The sequence below is a fragment of the Hippopotamus amphibius genome, chromosome 7, assembly GCF_030028045.1.
Source record: "Hippopotamus amphibius kiboko isolate mHipAmp2 chromosome 7, mHipAmp2.hap2, whole genome shotgun sequence".
Classification (NCBI taxonomy): domain Eukaryota; kingdom Metazoa; phylum Chordata; class Mammalia; order Artiodactyla; family Hippopotamidae; genus Hippopotamus; species Hippopotamus amphibius.
The window spans coordinates 76,865,745-76,883,044 of record NC_080192.1 but is presented as its reverse complement, the minus strand read 5'-3'; the positions used below and the strand labels follow the sequence as shown (position 1 = coordinate 76,883,044).

The 17,300-nt window shown below is 37.3% G+C and overlaps 1 protein-coding gene across 7 annotated transcripts in view; it reads left to right on the top strand.

Annotated features, from left to right (window-relative positions):
• Positions 1 to 17,300, top strand: part of TSGA10 (testis specific 10) — a 117,316-nt gene that overhangs the window by 80,317 nt on the left and 19,699 nt on the right. The gene's annotated exons all lie outside the window — the stretch shown is intronic.

The following is a 17,300-nucleotide window of genomic DNA, read 5'->3' as shown; positions in this document are numbered from 1 at the left end:
TGTAGATATCTATTTGCAATTTGCCTTTTTTGCTCAATAGTATAATTTTGAAATATATCTATTTTAATATACATAGTGTACAACTGAACAGTTGCTTCTATAGTCACTGAATAAAATGTTTTCTTTTTAAAATTTGTTCCCATACTGAAGGACATTTAACTGTCTTCACGTTTTCTATAATAAAATGCTGCAACAAACAGCATTTGGTAAAAGTTACTGAAGTAAATTGTACTTTACTGTGAAGTTTTGTGTTTATTTGTCTATGAGTTAGGCTATGATTACTGTTTATTGTAGCTGTGCATGTCAGAGAGGCTAAAATTCCTTCTAGTGTCCTTCTTTGTCTTCCCTGTTGTCTTTGGGTTCAGAGACCCCCTTTTTTTAAAGAACTTTTATTGAGATACAGTTAACATACAATAAACTGCATATATTTAGAGTGTACAATTTGGTATCCCAATCTCCCAATTCATTCCCCCCCTACCCTCCCCACTTTCCCCACTTGGTGTCCATATGTTTGTTCTCTACATCTGTCTCTCTATTTCTACCTTGCAAATGGTTGATCTGTACCATTTTTCTGTAGTCTGCATATATGTGTTAATATACAATATTTGTTTTTCTCTTTCTGACTCACTTCACTCTGTATGACAGTCTCTAGGTCAGAGACTGCTTCTTAAATAGAGTCTGAACCTTGTAGTTCTGTCAACTGTAACCCCCTATTATTATACAGGAGTCCTGTTGATGTGGTAGTAAAGTGCAGGTGGAGATGTGTTCTATTATCCTGTTATTAGATCTTAGTCTTTTAGTGGACATGTGCCCCTGGGATGTGACCTTCACAAGTGTTTTTTTAACTTTTTTGCTCCCTTAGATGAGATAGAAAGGCTTGAGAGACTCTGCATTAGGCACTACCATCCCTTCACATTGGTTAGGCTCTGTTAAAACCATGTTGGTTACATTCACAAAATCATCTCCTTTGGGGGCAAAACTTTGTCAAGGAGGACAGATTTCTGTGGGATTATTTCAAAATGGTTACTTTTCCCCTCACCCTGCTAAAAGCATGATAGGATTTTTCTCTGATATTTATCCTTAAAACTCGGTGGGCTCCTGGAGGTAAAACTAATAAGAATATGGGGGCCCCCTTAAGCTGGGAGCCCAGGGGGATTTATCTGTCAAGCTAGTCCATGCTCAGTCTCCAGCAGGTGGTCAGTTACCCTTTAAGTGTTTCTACCAGTTGCTAGCTCCAGCATCAGCTTCTGCTCCTGGTAAGCTGCAATTCTCTTTATTTATCTTTCTCTATATTTTGAGTGCAGTGATTTGTTTTATGTCTTCAGTTCTCTGATAGATCAAAGAAGAGTTGTTTACTGTCATATTTTCTGCTTTTTTTCATGTTGTGAGGATGGGAGCGATGATCTCTAAGTTCTTTACATTGGAACTGAAACTGGAAGGCTGTTTGTTTATATGATTAGTGACTGGCTGGATTATTGAGTGAAGTCTCTTCCTCCCCTTTCCCCTTGAAGTGTGAAGCCTCTGACGTTTCTCCTCAGAGGTGCAGCCTTGAATGAATGCACAGTCACCCTGGAACAACCGTGGTTTTGGCAGGGCCTTTTTTGACTCCCTCTTCCTTACTACACTCAGCTGTTAAACTCAACTAATTTTTGGCTATTTGCTTTATTGCTTTCAACAGTGCCCTCAAGCACAAATTGCTTCCTAGACTGATTTAGTTACATTTGGGTTTCTTTACAGGAATGGCTTCTGAGGTCAATGTTTGAGCTTTTTCTGAACCTGAGAACATTCTTCTTAGCAGTCTCTTCCCCTGATTCTCTCTGGTAATCTAGTTGACCTATGGTTGAACTTGTATCTCTAAAGAGTTTAGCATTCTCTTTTTAATTTCTTTTCAACATAGCCTGAACTCTTTTTGCCATACCTTCCATTGTTCTTGAGAGTGCCCTAGGTTTTAATTTTTCCATAGTCAGTTATAAATGAAGTAAGTTGTTTCCTGCTTTATGGCCTCCCTCTCTCCCTGGGCAAAATCTCTGAGCCCTGGCTCTCAAGCTGTATGGGGACAGTAGTGCAGTTCTCTTTGAGTGACATGCCCGCTTTAGGATCTGGGCACTAAGAGGGGATGGTGGGTATATGGCTGTAGCCTGTGGTCTTCTCAACATGCCTCTCCTAGTGTGGAACGTCTTCTTTATAAATAACCTATGTCAAGGAGAGTCAGGGCCACAATATTCTCAATATGCCACAAACAAGATAGAACCTCCATCCCATGAGGAGAAGCTGGGCAGAAGAAAGGAGCCCCCATCTCCCAGACATTGTTGCCAGGAACTTAGCCTTTGAAATAAGTAGCTTTTGGGGTGGCATAAGAAATGCTGATACCCTGCCCCTCCTGGGAACGTACCATAGTTCTTGACTGAGTACTGAGGGGACAGGGAGCACTGTTTTTAGCTGCACCTATCTGGAGTAGAGTCTCCATTCTGCTGAGCTGGGTATGGGGAGAAAGGGTCATGCTTCAGAAGCCACAGACTTTTACTGTTCCCTCCCAGCTTTCGCTGGTTTTCTTGAAAATGTTTCTTCATTTACTGTATATCCCTAAGACCATTTCCAGAAATTATTTAAAGACAACTTAACATTTTTTTTATAGTTTTCACTACTTTCACTGGTTCTGTGGAGCTCCTTCCTCATGTTGCCATGCCAAAAATGGAACCTTATTCTACACAGTTGATATGTTAGGTTTTCATTTTATGTCAAAATAATTTTCTGATTATCCATATGTTATTTTGTGGTATTGTTTAATTTTCAGTATTTGGAGATTTAAAAAAAATGTACCTTTCTAGTTATTGATTTTTCAGTCTTTTACATTTATTGAGACTGTATGGCTAGCATATGGTCATCTTTCTGGATTCTCCATGTTCACTTGAAAATAATGTAAGTTATTTTGTTGTTGGGTAAAATGTTCTATAAATGTCTATTGAGTCAAGTTAATCAATAGTGTATTTCACAATGAGGTATCGCCTCACATCAGTCAGAATGGCCATCATTAAAAAATCTAGAAACAATAAATGCTGGAGAGGATGTGGAGAAAAGGGAACCCTCCTGCACTATTGGTGGGAATGTAAGTTGGTACAGCCACTATGGAAAACAGTTTGCAGGTTCCTTAAAAAAGTAAAAATGGAACTACCATATAACCCAGCAATCCCACTCCTGGGCATATACCCTGAGAAAATCATAATCCAAAAAGAAACATGTACCATAATGTTCATTGCAGCACTGTTTACAATAGCCAGGACATGGAAGCAACCTAGATGCCCATCGACAGATGAATGGATAAAGAAGATGTGGCACATATATACAATGGAATATTACTCAGCCATAAAAAAGAATGAAATTGAGTTATTTGTAGTGAGGTGGAAAGACCTCAGAGTGAAGTAAGCCAGAAAGAGAAAAACAAATACCGTATGCTAACTCATATATATGGAATCTAAAAAAATGGTACTGATGAACCCAGTGACAGGGCAAGAATAAAGATGCAAATGTAGAGAACGGACTTGAGGACACAGGGTGGGAGGGGGCAAAGGAGAAGCTGGGATGAAGTGAGAGAATAGCATTGACATATATACACTACCAAATGTAAAATAGATAGCTAGTGGGAAGTTCCTGTATAACATAAGGAGATAAACTCCATGATGGGTGATGACCTAGAGGGCCAGGATAGGGAGGGTGGGAGGGAGTCACATAGGGAAGGTGGGAGGCAGTCGCAGGAGGGAGAGGATATGGGGATATATGCATAAATACAGCTGGTTCACTTTGGTGTACCTCAAAAACTGGCACAACAGTGTAAAGCAATTATATTCCAATAAAGAGCTATAAAATAAAATAATTTTTTTAAAAAGTCAATAGTGTATTTCAATTCCTATCATTACTGAGTTTCTGTTTGCTTGTTCTACCAGTTATTGAGAGGAGTGTTGAAATCTTCAACTGTATTAGTGTATGTTTTCTTTCAGTTCTGTCATGTTACTTCATGTATTTGAATCTGTGTTATATTACTTCTTAATTAATTCATCTCTTTATCCATTGTCATGCTTCTCATTCTGTAGTATACTTTGTAAGGTATTAATATAGCCAGTTCAGACTTTTTTTTTTTTTTTTTTTTTTATTTTATTTTATTTTTTTGGGGGTACACCAGGTTCACAGTTCAGACTTTTTAAAATTATTATTTGTATGGTATATCTTTTTCCATGCTTTTATTTTTAATCTTTCTATGTCTTTATGTTTAAAATAGTATTCCTTTAGACAGCATACGAGTGGATCTTGCTTTTTTATCCTGTCTTATAATATCCGTCTTTTAGTTGTCTTTAGACCATTTATATTTAATGTAATTATTATATAGTTGTGTATAAATCTACCATGTTATTGTTTTCTTTTTTTAATAAATTTATTTATTTATTTATTTATTTATTTTATTGGCTGCGTTGGGTCTTCATTGCTGCACACAGGCTTTCTCTAGTTGGGGTGAGTGGGGGCCACTCCTCATCGTGGTGCATGGGCTTCTCACTGCGGTGGCCTCTCTTGTTGCAGAGCATGGGCTCCAGGCACATGGGCTTCTGTGGTTGCTGCACATGGGCTCAATAGTTGTGGTTCATGGGCTCCAGAGTGCAGGCTCAATAGCTGTGGCACACGGGCCCAGCTGCTCTGCGGCATGTGGTATCCTCCTGGGGCAGGGATCGAACCCGTGTCCCCTGCATTGGCAGGCAGATTCTTAACCACTGCACCACCTAGGAAGTCCTATTATTTGTTTTCTATTTGTCCCATTTATTTTTTTGTTTCTTTTTTACTCTTTTTCTGCCTTCTTTTGAGTATTTTTTTTAGTATTCCATTCTATCTCTCTTATGGCCTTATAAGCCACAATATTTTTTTCTGCTGATTATTCTAGAGCACAAACCATGTATCTTTTAATTATCACAGTCTACCTTCAAATAATATATTACGTTTTTGTACCCCTTTACTTCCCCCTCCCATTCTTTATCCTACTGTTCCTCCATTTTTTTTCTTCTTCATATATTATAAACCCCATAGTAAATTATTATTCTATCTTTAAACAGTTATCTTTAAAGAAATTAAAATATAAGGTGAATGAAAAACTTCTTTATTCACCCACATATTTACTATTTCTGATGCTTTTCATTCCTTTAGGTAGATCCAAGTTTTCATCTACTACAATTTTCTCTTTGCTAGAAGAGTTTCCTTTAAACATTTCTTCTAAATAAACTAACAAAAAATTTTTTTAAAAATAGAAAAAAATTAACAAAAAGTAAGTAAAATAAAGTGGTAAGAGCTAAGTTGTCTTTTCAACTGAGGGGGGAAAAAGTGTTTCTTCTAATATGTTGGCATTGAATTCTCTCAGGTATTGTTTGTTTTAAAAAGTATTTTACCTTCATTTCTAAGGAACATTTTTGCTGGATATAGAATTCTAAGTTTGTAGGTATTTTTTCTTCCAGTATTTTAGCAATGTCATTTCATTTTATTCTGGCTTGTGTAGTTTCTGGAGAGAAATCTGAGATCAGACTTATCTTTATTTCTCTAGACATAATGTTCCTTTTCTTTACTCTGGCTCTTTTTAAGATTGTTCTCTTTATCACTGGTTTCCAGCAATTGGAATTTCAGCAGTTAAAATTGGTGTTGTTTTCTTTGTGTTTATGATGCTCAGAATTCCTTGAGATTCTAAGTTTTATCAAATTCAGAAAATATTTGACCATTGTTTCCTCAAATATTTTTTGTTTCTCCCCCTCTCTCTTCTGCTTCTGGAATTCCAGTTTCAAGTATGGTAGACTACTTGATATTGTTTCACAGATAATTTTAAGGCTCTATACATTTTTTCCCCAGTCTTTATCTCATTTGCTTCATTTTATATAGTTCCTATTTTTGTGTCTTCAAATTTACTGATCTTTTCTTCTGACATGTCTAATCTGCTATTAATTCCATTCAGTAAATTTTTCATTTCAGAGATTATATTTTCATCTCCAAAAGTGCTGTTTGGTTTTTTTGAATTGTTTCATTTTTCTCATTATTTTTATTTTTCCCTTTAAATTCTTGAGCATATTAAGTGCATTTATAACAGCTGTTTTAATGTTCTTTTTAGCTAATCCCATCATCTCTGCTACATTTGATCCCGTGTTTATTGACTGATTTTGCTTTTGATAATGGTGCTCACATTCCTGCTCTTGGGCCCATTTGGTAAATTCCCTTTTTTTTTTTTTTTTTGGCAACACACACACAGCTTGTGGGATCTTAGTTCCCTGACCAGGGATTGAACCTGGGCCCTCAGCAGTGAGAGCATGGACCACCAGGGAATTCCCCCATTTGGTAAATTATGATTGTATTGTATTTTACATTGGTGAAAGTGTTGTTTATCTTGCCAAACTGTTGTTACTTAACAGTCACTTAATCTTTTTGAGGATTGTGTATAAGCTCTTTTCTTTTTTCTTCTGATATTTTTTTTTAATTTTATTCATTTATTTATTATTTTTTTGGGGGGTACACCAAGTTCAGTCATCTGTTTTTATACACATATCCCCGTATTCCCTCCCTTCCTTGACTCCCCCCTCCTCGCGTCCAGCTCTTTAGAATGACTCTAGAATAGTCTTTATTCTAGGGCTAATTTATTCCCTTCTTGGGTCTCTACTGAATGCCTTGGATAGTCAATGAAGTGCCAGTGTGTCTCCACTCTGGTGGATGAGATCTTGAATGATTCCTGGCCTTATATATAAGATGTAGGAATTGTTTGGCTCACAATTTTCCTGGTAATGGTTCCTTCCTAGGAAGTTGTTCTTTGCCTATAGCTTCATGGAGTTTCACCTGAGCATGTGCAGATTTCTGGAACTCCTTCTTCCATAGCTCCTTTCTCTCTGGTGCTTTTCTCCACAAATTCTAGCCACCTCAGCTTCCCCAAACTCTGATCTTTGTCTTTTGAACTCAGTGAGAACACTGGACTGTGTTTTGGTTCTTTTTCCCTGCATCATGGTCCGGAATTTGCCTCTAAGCAAGATGCTGTGACAACCTTAGGGTTCACCTTATTTGTTTTCCTTCCCTCAGGGATCATAGTTCTGTGCCACCTTTTATCTATTGTCTGAAAAGATTTTCCCTCCTATATTCTGGCCATTTTTCTAGTTGTATGTGGCAACAGGGTAATTCAGACTCTGTTAATCCCTCTTGTCTACATAATAGCTGTTTTAAAGCCGTTGTCTGCTAATATCGTCATCTTTGTCATTTTTACATCTGTTTATACCAGCTGATTTTTATCCTGCTTGTGGGTCACTTTTCCTGTATCTTTACATGTCTGGTATTTTTTTTAACTGGATGCTGGACATTGTGAATTTTACTTTGCTGAATGTTAGATTTTGTTGTCTTCCTTTAAAAAGTGTTGGATTTGTTTTGGCAGGCTGTTAAATTACTTGCAGATTAACTAATACTTTTAAGATTGTTTTTAAGCTTTGCTAGGGCAGGTCTAATGTAGCCTTTTCTGTAAGACTAGTTTAGCCTTACCCCTAAGGTGTGACCCTTCTGGTTTCTCTATTAAAGGCCCAGTCCAGGTGTTCATTAAGGACTTCTCACTTTGACACGCTCAAACTTTGATACGTCCCCAGCTATGTATCAGCTATGGGATTGTTTACTTTAGGGCTCTCTGGTTGTTCTTTTCCAGGCTTCTGAAGTTTCACTGTATATATTCATGACTCAGTATTCAGCAACAGACTCAAGGAGACTCCTAGGCAAGTTTCTGGGTATCTTTTTGTGTAGATCCCTTGTTTCTGGAACTTTACCACACATGTTTCAGATGCTTATTTCTGTCTCCTCAACTCAACAAAACAACTATGCTCTGATTGAAGTTTCCTTCCCTGAACCACAGACTGGAAGGTGTCTCCAGACAGAAAGCTGTGATGATCTCAGGGCTCATCTTGTTTGTTTTCCTTCTCTCAGAGAGCACAGTCCTATGCTGCCTGTTGTCTAATGTCTGGAAGCAATTCTCTCTCTCTTTCACTCTCAAACTACTTTCCTAGTTGTCAGCAGTGGGAGTAGAGGATAACTTCCGTCCCAGTTATCCTATCATGGCTGAAAAGAGAAGTATTATATATCTTTTAAAATCCTTTTCAACTGTTTGCCTCTAATAAACGTCATATAACTTGACTTTTAAAAAATTCAATGTGAGACTATCTTTCTATTAACTGATAAGTTTAATCCATTTATATTTGTTTGAATTACTGGTGTATTTCAATTTCCTATTACCAGTTTATTTTGTGCTTTCTACATGTCATGATTCTTTTATGTTTTTTTCTTTTCTTTTTTTAAATATAGTTGATTCACAGTGTTTTATTAGTTTTAAGTATACAACATAGTGATTCAAAATTTTATAGATTATCTTCCATTTGAAGTTGTTATAAAATATTGGCTATATTCCTTTATTGTACAATATATCCTTGTAGCTTATTTATTTTATACATAGTATTGGATTGACCAAAAAGTTCCTTTGGGTTTTTCTGTAAGATGTTATGGAAAAACCTGAAAGAACTTTTTGGCCAACCCAATATTTGTACCTCTTAATTCACTTCACCTATCTTGCCCCTCCCTGCTTCCTTCTCCCTACTGGTAACCGCTAGTTTTTTCTCTCTAGCTGTGAGTCTGTTTCTGTTCTGTTGTTTTCACTCATTTGTTTTATTATTTAGCTTCCACTTATAAGTGATAACATACAGTATTTGTCTTTCTTTGTCTGACTTATTTCATTAAGCTAATATCCTCCAGTCCATCCATGTCCTTGCACACGGCAAATTTTCATTCTTTTATATATATATATATATATATATATATATACCCATTCATCTGTTGATGGATACTCAGGTTGCTTTCTTCTTTTTTTTTTACCTTTTATGTGTTTGTTTTCTTTACATACCTCCTGATTGGTTTGGAAGTTGTATATTCTCAATCTATTCTTTTAGTTGTTAAAATTGTAATATGCGTATTTAACAAAGTCTATTGTTAGTATCGCCAGCCTTCCTCCTAAACAATAATATATGGTCCTGAGAAAATTTGAATACTGAGCACAAAACTACTGCTTACTAGATCTTGTGCTCTGATTCTTATTCTCTCTTTCACACCGCGCCACCCCCCCCCAATCTTTATGATACTGTTGTGTACTATTTTAGTTTCACCTTGGTTTTTTTTTTTTTTTTTTTCAGTTTTTTTTTATTTATTTATTATTTTTTGGGGGGTACACCAAGTTCAATCATCTGTTTTTATACACATATCCCCGTATTCCCTCCCTCCCTCAACTCCACCCCCACCCTCCCCATCCCAGTCCTGTAAGGCATCTTCCATCCTCGAGTTGGACTCCCTTTGTTATACAACAACTTCCCACTGGCTATCTATTTTACAGTTGGTAGTATATATATGTCTGTGCTACTCTCTCGCTTCGTCTCAGCTTCCCCTTCACCCCCACCCCCCTCAAACCTTGAGTTCTCCAGTCCATTCTCTGCATCTGCGTCCTTGTTCTTGTCTTGTCACTGAGTTCATCAGTACCATTTTTAGATTCCGTATATGTGAGTTAGCATACAATATTTGTCTTTCTCTTTCTGACTTACTTCACTCTGTATGACAGACTGTAGGTCTATCCACCTCATTACATATAGCTCCATCTCATCCCTTTTTATAGCTGAGTAATATTCCATTGTATATATATGCCACATCTTCTTTATCCATTCATTTGTTGATGGGCATTTAGGTTGCTTCCATGTCCTGGCTATTGTACATAGTGCTGCAATAAACATTATGGTACATGTTTCTTTTGGGATTATGGTTTTCTTTGGGTATATGCCCAGAAGTGGGATTACTAGATCATATGGTAGTTCTATTTGTAGTTTTTTAAGGAACCTCCAAATTGTTTTCCATAGTGGCTGTACCAACTTACATTCCCACCAACAGTGCAGGAGAGTTCCCTTTTCTCCACACCCTCTCCAACATTTGTTGTTTCCAGATTTTGTGATGATGGCCATTCTGATCGGTGTGAGGTGACACCTCATTGTGGCTTTGACTTGCATTTCTCTGATGATGAGTGATGTTGAGCATCTTTTCATGTGTTTGTTGGCCATCTGTATGTCTTCTTTGGAGAAATGTCTATTTAGATCTTCTGCCCATTTGTGGATTGGGTTATTTGCTTTTTTGGTATTAAGCTGCATGAGCTGCTTGTATATTTTGGAGGTTAATCCTTTGTCTGTTGTTTCAGAGGCAACTATTTTTTCCCATTCTGAGGGTTGCCTTCTAGTCTTGTTAATGGTTTCTTTTGCTGTGCAAAAGCTTTTAAGTTTCATGAGGTCCCATTTGTTTATTCTTGATTTTATTTCCATGATTCTAGGAAGTGGGTCTAGATCAAAAAGGATGTTGCTTTGATGGATGTCATAGAGTGTTCTGCCTATGTTTTCCTCTAGGAGTTTTATAGTGTCTGGCCTTACATGTAGGTCTTTAATCCATTTGGAGTTTATTTTTGTGTATGGTGTTAGGAAGTGTTCTAATTTCATTCTTTTACATGTTGCTGTCCAATTTTCCCAGCACCACTTATTGAAGAGGCTGTCTTTTTTCCATTGTATACTCGTGCCTCCTTTGTCAAAGATAAGGTGCCCATATGTGTTTGGGCTTACTTCTGAGTTCTCTATTCTATTCCATTGATCTTCCTTTCTATTTTTGTGCCAGTACCATACTGTCTTGATCACTATGGCCTTGTAGTAGAGTTTGAAGTCAGGAAGCCTGATTCCACCAACTCCATTTTTCCTTCTCAAGATTGCTTTGGCTATTCAGGGTCTTTTGTGTTTCCATACAAATCGTAAGATTTCTTGCTCTAGTTCTGTGAAGAATGCCATTGGTAATTTGATCGGGATTGCATTGAATCTGTAAATTGCTTTGGGTAGTACAGTCATTTTCACTATGTTGATTCTTCCAATCCAGGAACATGGTATGTCCCTCCATCTGTTTGTGTCGTCTTTGATCTCTTTCATCAATGTCTTAAAGTTTTCTGCATACAGATCTTTTGCCTCCTTAGGCAGGTTTATTCCTAGGTATTTTATTCTTTTTGTTGCAATGGTAAATGGGATTGTTTCCTTAATTTCTCTTTCTGCTCTTCCGTTGTTAGTGTATAGGAATGCAAGAGATTTCTGTGCATTCATTTTGTATACTGCTACTTTACTAAACTCATCAATGAGTGCTAGCAGTTTTCTGGTAGAGTCTTTAGGGTTTTCTATATATAATATCATGTCATCTGCAAAGAGTGACAATTTTACTTCTTCTTTTCCAATTTGGATTCCTTTGATTTCTTTTTCTTCTCTGATTGCTGTGGCTAACACTTCCAAAACTATGTTGAATAACAGTGGTGAGAGTGGACACCCTTGTCTTGTTCCTGTTCTTAGAGGGAATTCTTCCAGTTTTTCTCCATTGAGAACAATGTTGGCTTTTGGTTTGTCATATATGGCTTTTATTATGTTGAGGTAATTTCCTTCTATGCCCATTTTCTGGAGAGCTTTTATCATAAATGGATGTTGAACTTTGTCAAAAGCTTTTTCTGCATCTATTGTAATGATCATATGTTTTTTATCCTTCAATTTGTTGATATGATGTATCACGTTGATTGATTTGCATATATTGAAGAATCCTTGCATCCCAGGGATAAACCCCACTTGATCATGGTGTATGATTTTTTTAATGTGCTGTTGGAGTCTGTTAGCTAGTATTTTGTTGAGGATTTTTGCATCTATATTCATCAATGATATTGGTCTATAATTTCTTTTTTTGTGACATCTTTGCCTGGCTTTGGTATCAGGGTGATGGTGGCCTCATAGAATGAGTTTGGGAGTGTTCCGCCTTCTGCAATATTTTGGAAGAGTTTGAGAAGGATAGGTGTTAACTCTTCTCGAAATGTTTGATAGAATTTGCCTGTGAATCCATCTGGTCCTGGGCTTTTGTGTGTTGGGAGATTTTTAATCACTGCCTCAATTTCTGTACTTGTGATTGGTCTGTTCATAGTTTCTATTTCTTCCTGGTTCAGTCTTGGAAGATTGTATTTTTCTAAGAATGTATCCATTTCTTCCAGGTTATCCAATTGATTGGCATATAGTTGCTTGTGGTAGTCTCTCATGATGTTTTGTATTTCTGAGGTGTCCGTTGTGACTTCTCCTTTTTCATTTCTAAGTCTGTTGATTTGCATCTTCTCCCTTTTTTTCTTGATGAGTCTGGCTAATGGTTTATCAATTTTGTTAATCTTCTCAAAGAACCAACTTTTAGTTTTATTAATTTTTGCTATTGCTTCCTTCCTTTCTTTCTCATTTATTTCTGCTCTGATCTTTATGATTTCTTTCCTTCTGCTCACTTTGGGGTTTCTTTGTTCTTCTTTCTCTAGTTGTTTTAGGTGTACGGTTAGGTTGTTTATTCGATCATTTTCTTGTTTCTTAAGGTAGGATGTATTGCTATAAACTTCCTTCTTAGAACTGCTTTTGCTGCATCCCATAGGTTTTGGGTTGTTGTGTTTTCATTGTTGTTTGTTTCTAGATATTTTTTGATTTCCTCTTTGATTTCTTTAGTGATTTCTTGGTTGTTTAAGAGTGAATTGTTTAGCCTCCATGTGTTTGTATTTTTTGCAGTTTTTTTCCTGTAATTGATGTCTAGTCTCATGGCGTTGTGGTCTGAGAAGATGCTTGATATGATTTCAATTTTCTTGAATTTGCTGAGGTTTGATTTGTGACCCAAGATGTGATCTATCCTGGAAAATGTCCCGTGTGCACTTGAGAAGAAGGGGTATTCTGTCGTTTTTGGATGGAATGTCCTATAAATATCAATTAAGTCGAGATGGTCTAATGCGTTATTTAAAGCTTGTGTGTCTTTATTTATTTTCTGTTTGGATGATCTGTCCATTGATGTAAGTGGGGTGTTCAAGTCTCCCACTATTATTGTGTTACTGTCGATGTCCCCTTTTATAGCTGTTAGCATTTGCCTTATGTATTGAGGTGCCCCTATATTGGGGGCATAGATATTTACCATTGTGATATGTTCTTCTTGAATGGATTCCTTGATCATTATGTAGTGTCCTTCCTTGTCTCTTTTAATAGTCTTTACTTTCAAGTCTAATGTGTCTGATATGAGTATTGCTACTCCAGCTTTCTTTTGGCTTCCATTTGCATGGAATATCTTTTTCCATCCCTTTCCTTTCAGTCTATATGTATCCCTTGGTCTGAAGTGGGTTTCTTGTAGGCAGCATATAGAAGGGTCTTGTTTTTGTATCCATTCAGCCAGTCTGTGTCTTTTGGTTGGAGCATTTAATCCATTTACATTTAAGGTGATTATTGACATATATGTTCCAATTACCATTTTCTTAACTGTTTTGTATTTGCATTTGTAGGTGTTTTCCTTTTCTTGTGTTTCCTACTTAGAGACGTTCCTTTAGCACTTGTTGTAAGGCTGGTTTGGTGGTGCTGAATTCTCTTAACTTTTGCTTGTCTGGAAAGGTTTTGATTTCTCCCTCAAATCTGAATGAGATTCTTGCTGGGTAGAGTATTCTTGGCTGTAGGTGTCTCTCTTTCAGGACTTTCAGTATATCCTGCCATTCCCTTCTGGCCTGCAGAGTTTCTGTAGAAAGGTCAGCTGTTATCCTTATGGGTTTTCCCTTATATGTTATTTGTTGCTTTTCTCCTGCTGCTTTTAATATTTTTTCTTTGTGTTTAATTGTCATTAGTTTGCTTAATATGTGCCTTGGTGTATTTCTCCTTGGGTTTATTCTGTATGGGACTCTCTGTGCTTCTTGGACTTGGTTAATTATTTCCTTTCCCATGTTGGGGAAGTTTTCCACTATAACCTCTTCAAATATTTTCTCAGACCCTTTCTTGTTTTCTTCTTCTTCTGGGATGCCTATAATTCGAATGTTGGTACGCTTAATGTTATCACTGAGGTCTCTGAGGCTGTCTTCTATTCTTTTTATTCTTTTTTCTTTTTCCTGCTCTGTGGCGTTTATTTCCCCCATTCTATCTTCCAACTCACTTATTCGTTCTTCTGCCTCAGTCATTCTGCTGGTTATAGCATCTAGAGTATTTTTAATTTCAGTTATTTTGTTATCCATTGCTGTTTGTTTTTCTGAGTTCTTATGAACTGTTTCTTGTACTTTATTTTGTTATCCAGATTTTGTATCATTTTTACTATCATTACTCTGAATTCTTTTTCAGGCATTTTTCCTATTTCCTCCTCATTTATTTGGTCTTGTGGGTTTTTTTCCTGCTCCTTTGCCTGCATGGTGTTTCTTTGTTTCCTCATGGTTGTCCAGACTTTTGGGGCTGCTTGTCCTGGCAATTGAGGTGTTTATAGAAGACTGTCCAAGCCTCAGACTAATGTCCAAGTATTGGATTAAACAAATGCTAAGTCTAGGAAACACATACATGTATAAGACACACAATTACTGAATCCATTAGGACATAAGGCTCTGGAAAGACCTGACAGAATCCCAGTGTGCTATCAGCTATTCAGAGAGAAACCCAACAGAAATTGACAACTGAAACAGAACAAATCAGAGACAAAAGCAAAAGCAAACAAACAAACAAATAACACCTTACACATACAAACACTAATCCAGGGAGATTTTGTAAGCTAGGATCAAATATAGAAAAGAGCCGGAGTACCACCAGACAGAATGGAGATTCTCAGAATGAAATTAGACAATTGTACTAAGAACTAAGATAAAGACAAAAACCTAATATTAAATACCAAGGTGGTGCGTCATCTGGAGAATAGTGCAAGGAGTCTGAGCAGATTGATAGTGTTGCTTATAAGTATGTTAAGATAAAATAAACTTAAAATGCTGGAAGAAAGGGGAACAGAAGAGTGTAGTGTGATTGGAAATATGCAAATAAAAAGAAAGGAATAGAAATTTTTAAAAGATAGGGATGAAAGGAAAGTATGAGAGATATATTGTCCGTACTACCAAAAACTTAGCTAGATATAGAAGTATATAAAAAGACAAAAAAAAAGAATAAAAAATATCATTAAAAAATTATGTTATAAAACTTGTAGATCCCTTAGGACTAACATCGTAATTAATAAAAGAAAAAAAAAAAGAGAGAGGAAAAAAAAAATCCAGAACTGATCCCAGAATGGACCAGTTCAATAGGATTGATACTAATATTTCTGTTTCCTTAGAGTCTCAGCTGTAAGTGTCCTTCTACTTGCCTTGGGTTTTTTTGCATTATTCTGTGACCAGCAGAGGTTCCTTTATTGTTCCTCTGTAAGCGTCGGTGTGTGGGGAGGGAGAGGGTACAATAGTGGCTCCTTCTCCTGGGAGTGAGTGAGCAGTGGCGCACTGTTGTTTCAGTCGGGCTTGGAGGTGCCTGTTGCAGAGGGACGCTGGTGGCTCAGGTGTAAACAGAAAGTCTTAGAGTTGGGCCTCTCTCGGGTTTTTTTTTTGTTTTTCTTTTTCTCGGCAGCCTCCCTGTTGCTGGCGTTCTGAGGGGTTTCAATCTAGCCCCGCCCGAGTGCCTGAGGGTACTTGTTATCCCTGAGCGCCTTAGGTGGCCCACAGGCACTCCTCGCTGTGGATCTCTTCCCTCCTGTCCTCTCGGTCTGTCACCTTACTGGCAACAATTTTTCTCACCCTGAACCAGCTCTCCAGTTCCCACGCTCCTGCTCCCAGACCCTCTGTTCAGCTGTGTTCAGCTGTGAATCGACGTCTCAGTCCGGGAACGCTGAGCTGCGTTGCGGACCCTCCGTGTGTTTCTCGTTCCCTCCCGTCTGCCACGGCTCCGCCACTTCACCCTCTTTGAGCTGTCGTAGGTGCCTCCCTACTGGTTATGTCGGGATCCTTGTGGTCCTTTCTGGTGTCCAAGGCAGTCTGCTGGTGCTCAGCTGGTTCTCTGTGGGAATTATTGCGTCCTTCAGTGCATTCCCAATGCATCTGTGGAGAGAGATGCATTCCACGTCCCTCTACTTCGCCGCCATCTTTTTCTCCCATCTTGTGTTTTATATTCTTAAAAATAAATCATTACTATTCTTATTCTTTCAGTCACTCCTTGTTTGTATCCACCCATATGTTTACAGAATTCTTCATTCATCATTGCTTTGGGGTTTTGCTGTTGTTGTTGTGAATACATTAAAAATCATCTGCTTTAATCACTGTAAATAACTCTTGCTCAAAGAACCTTAAAAATAATTGGCATACTTGTTTCAATATCAGTGTTGTTTGTTTTTGTCATTGTTATATGACAGTATTGCTGTCCTTGATCCTAAAAGCTTGTGATCAAATAAATCAATGAGGGTTGACTTTAGGTGATATTAAGGGCAATAGTGATCAGGGCCAAGAGTTTGGGATAAAATGTGTTCAACCTAATTCTAAAAATCCAGTTCTCTCCAGGACTTTGGCAAAATATATTTAGCAGGATATATACTGAAATTTGGGATTTCCTAAGGATACATTTTTCACTTTTTCTAAAAGGAAAACATTTTTCTCATTTTTCAGAATGAACTTTACAGCATATTGAAGACATTTAATATGTGTTCACATGTCTGAGTAAATGCATTTATATATTAAAACTTGTTCAAGTGTAAGGAAAAGAGATCTACTCCAGCTAGCTCAAGAAATAAGACTTATTGTAAAAACACAAGTGGAACATATGGGAGAAAGGATTTCATGGGAACTGTTAAGTCCTAAATCTGCCAGGAATGGAGACTGGAGGGTCATTTTATGATGGAGAGTAGCTCTCAAGACCTCCACAACCCAGCCAGAAAATGGTGATCTTTCCTCTTGTGCTTCACCGTGAATGTAACGCTGCTGAAAATCACATTTGCTGCTAGCTGACTTCGATTCCTTATGCATAGTTTTCTTTCCCACATGACTTTATCTAGTCCATCACCATGATTTTTGACTCCCTGTGAACTTTTTTGCCCCATTGCTTCTTGCATTCTATTTCTTCCTTCTAAGCTCATTTTCCTTTCTTCAAACAACTTCCTTTTTTAAATAATTTTTTAAAAAATATTTATTTATTTGGCTGTGCCAGGTCTTAGTTGCAGCACATGGGATCTAGTTCCCTGACCAGGGGTTGAGCCTGGGCTCCCTGCATTGGGAAGTGGAGTCTCAACCACTTGGACCACCAGGGAAGTTCCACTACTTCCTTTCTTTAATCTGTGAGTTAATTTTCTCAGTGTTTATGTGAAAATGGCTTTATTTTCCCCTCATTCTTGAGTATCAGTTTAGCTGAGTATAGATTTCTAGATTGAGAGTTTTTCCTTTGGTAAAAAATAATTGT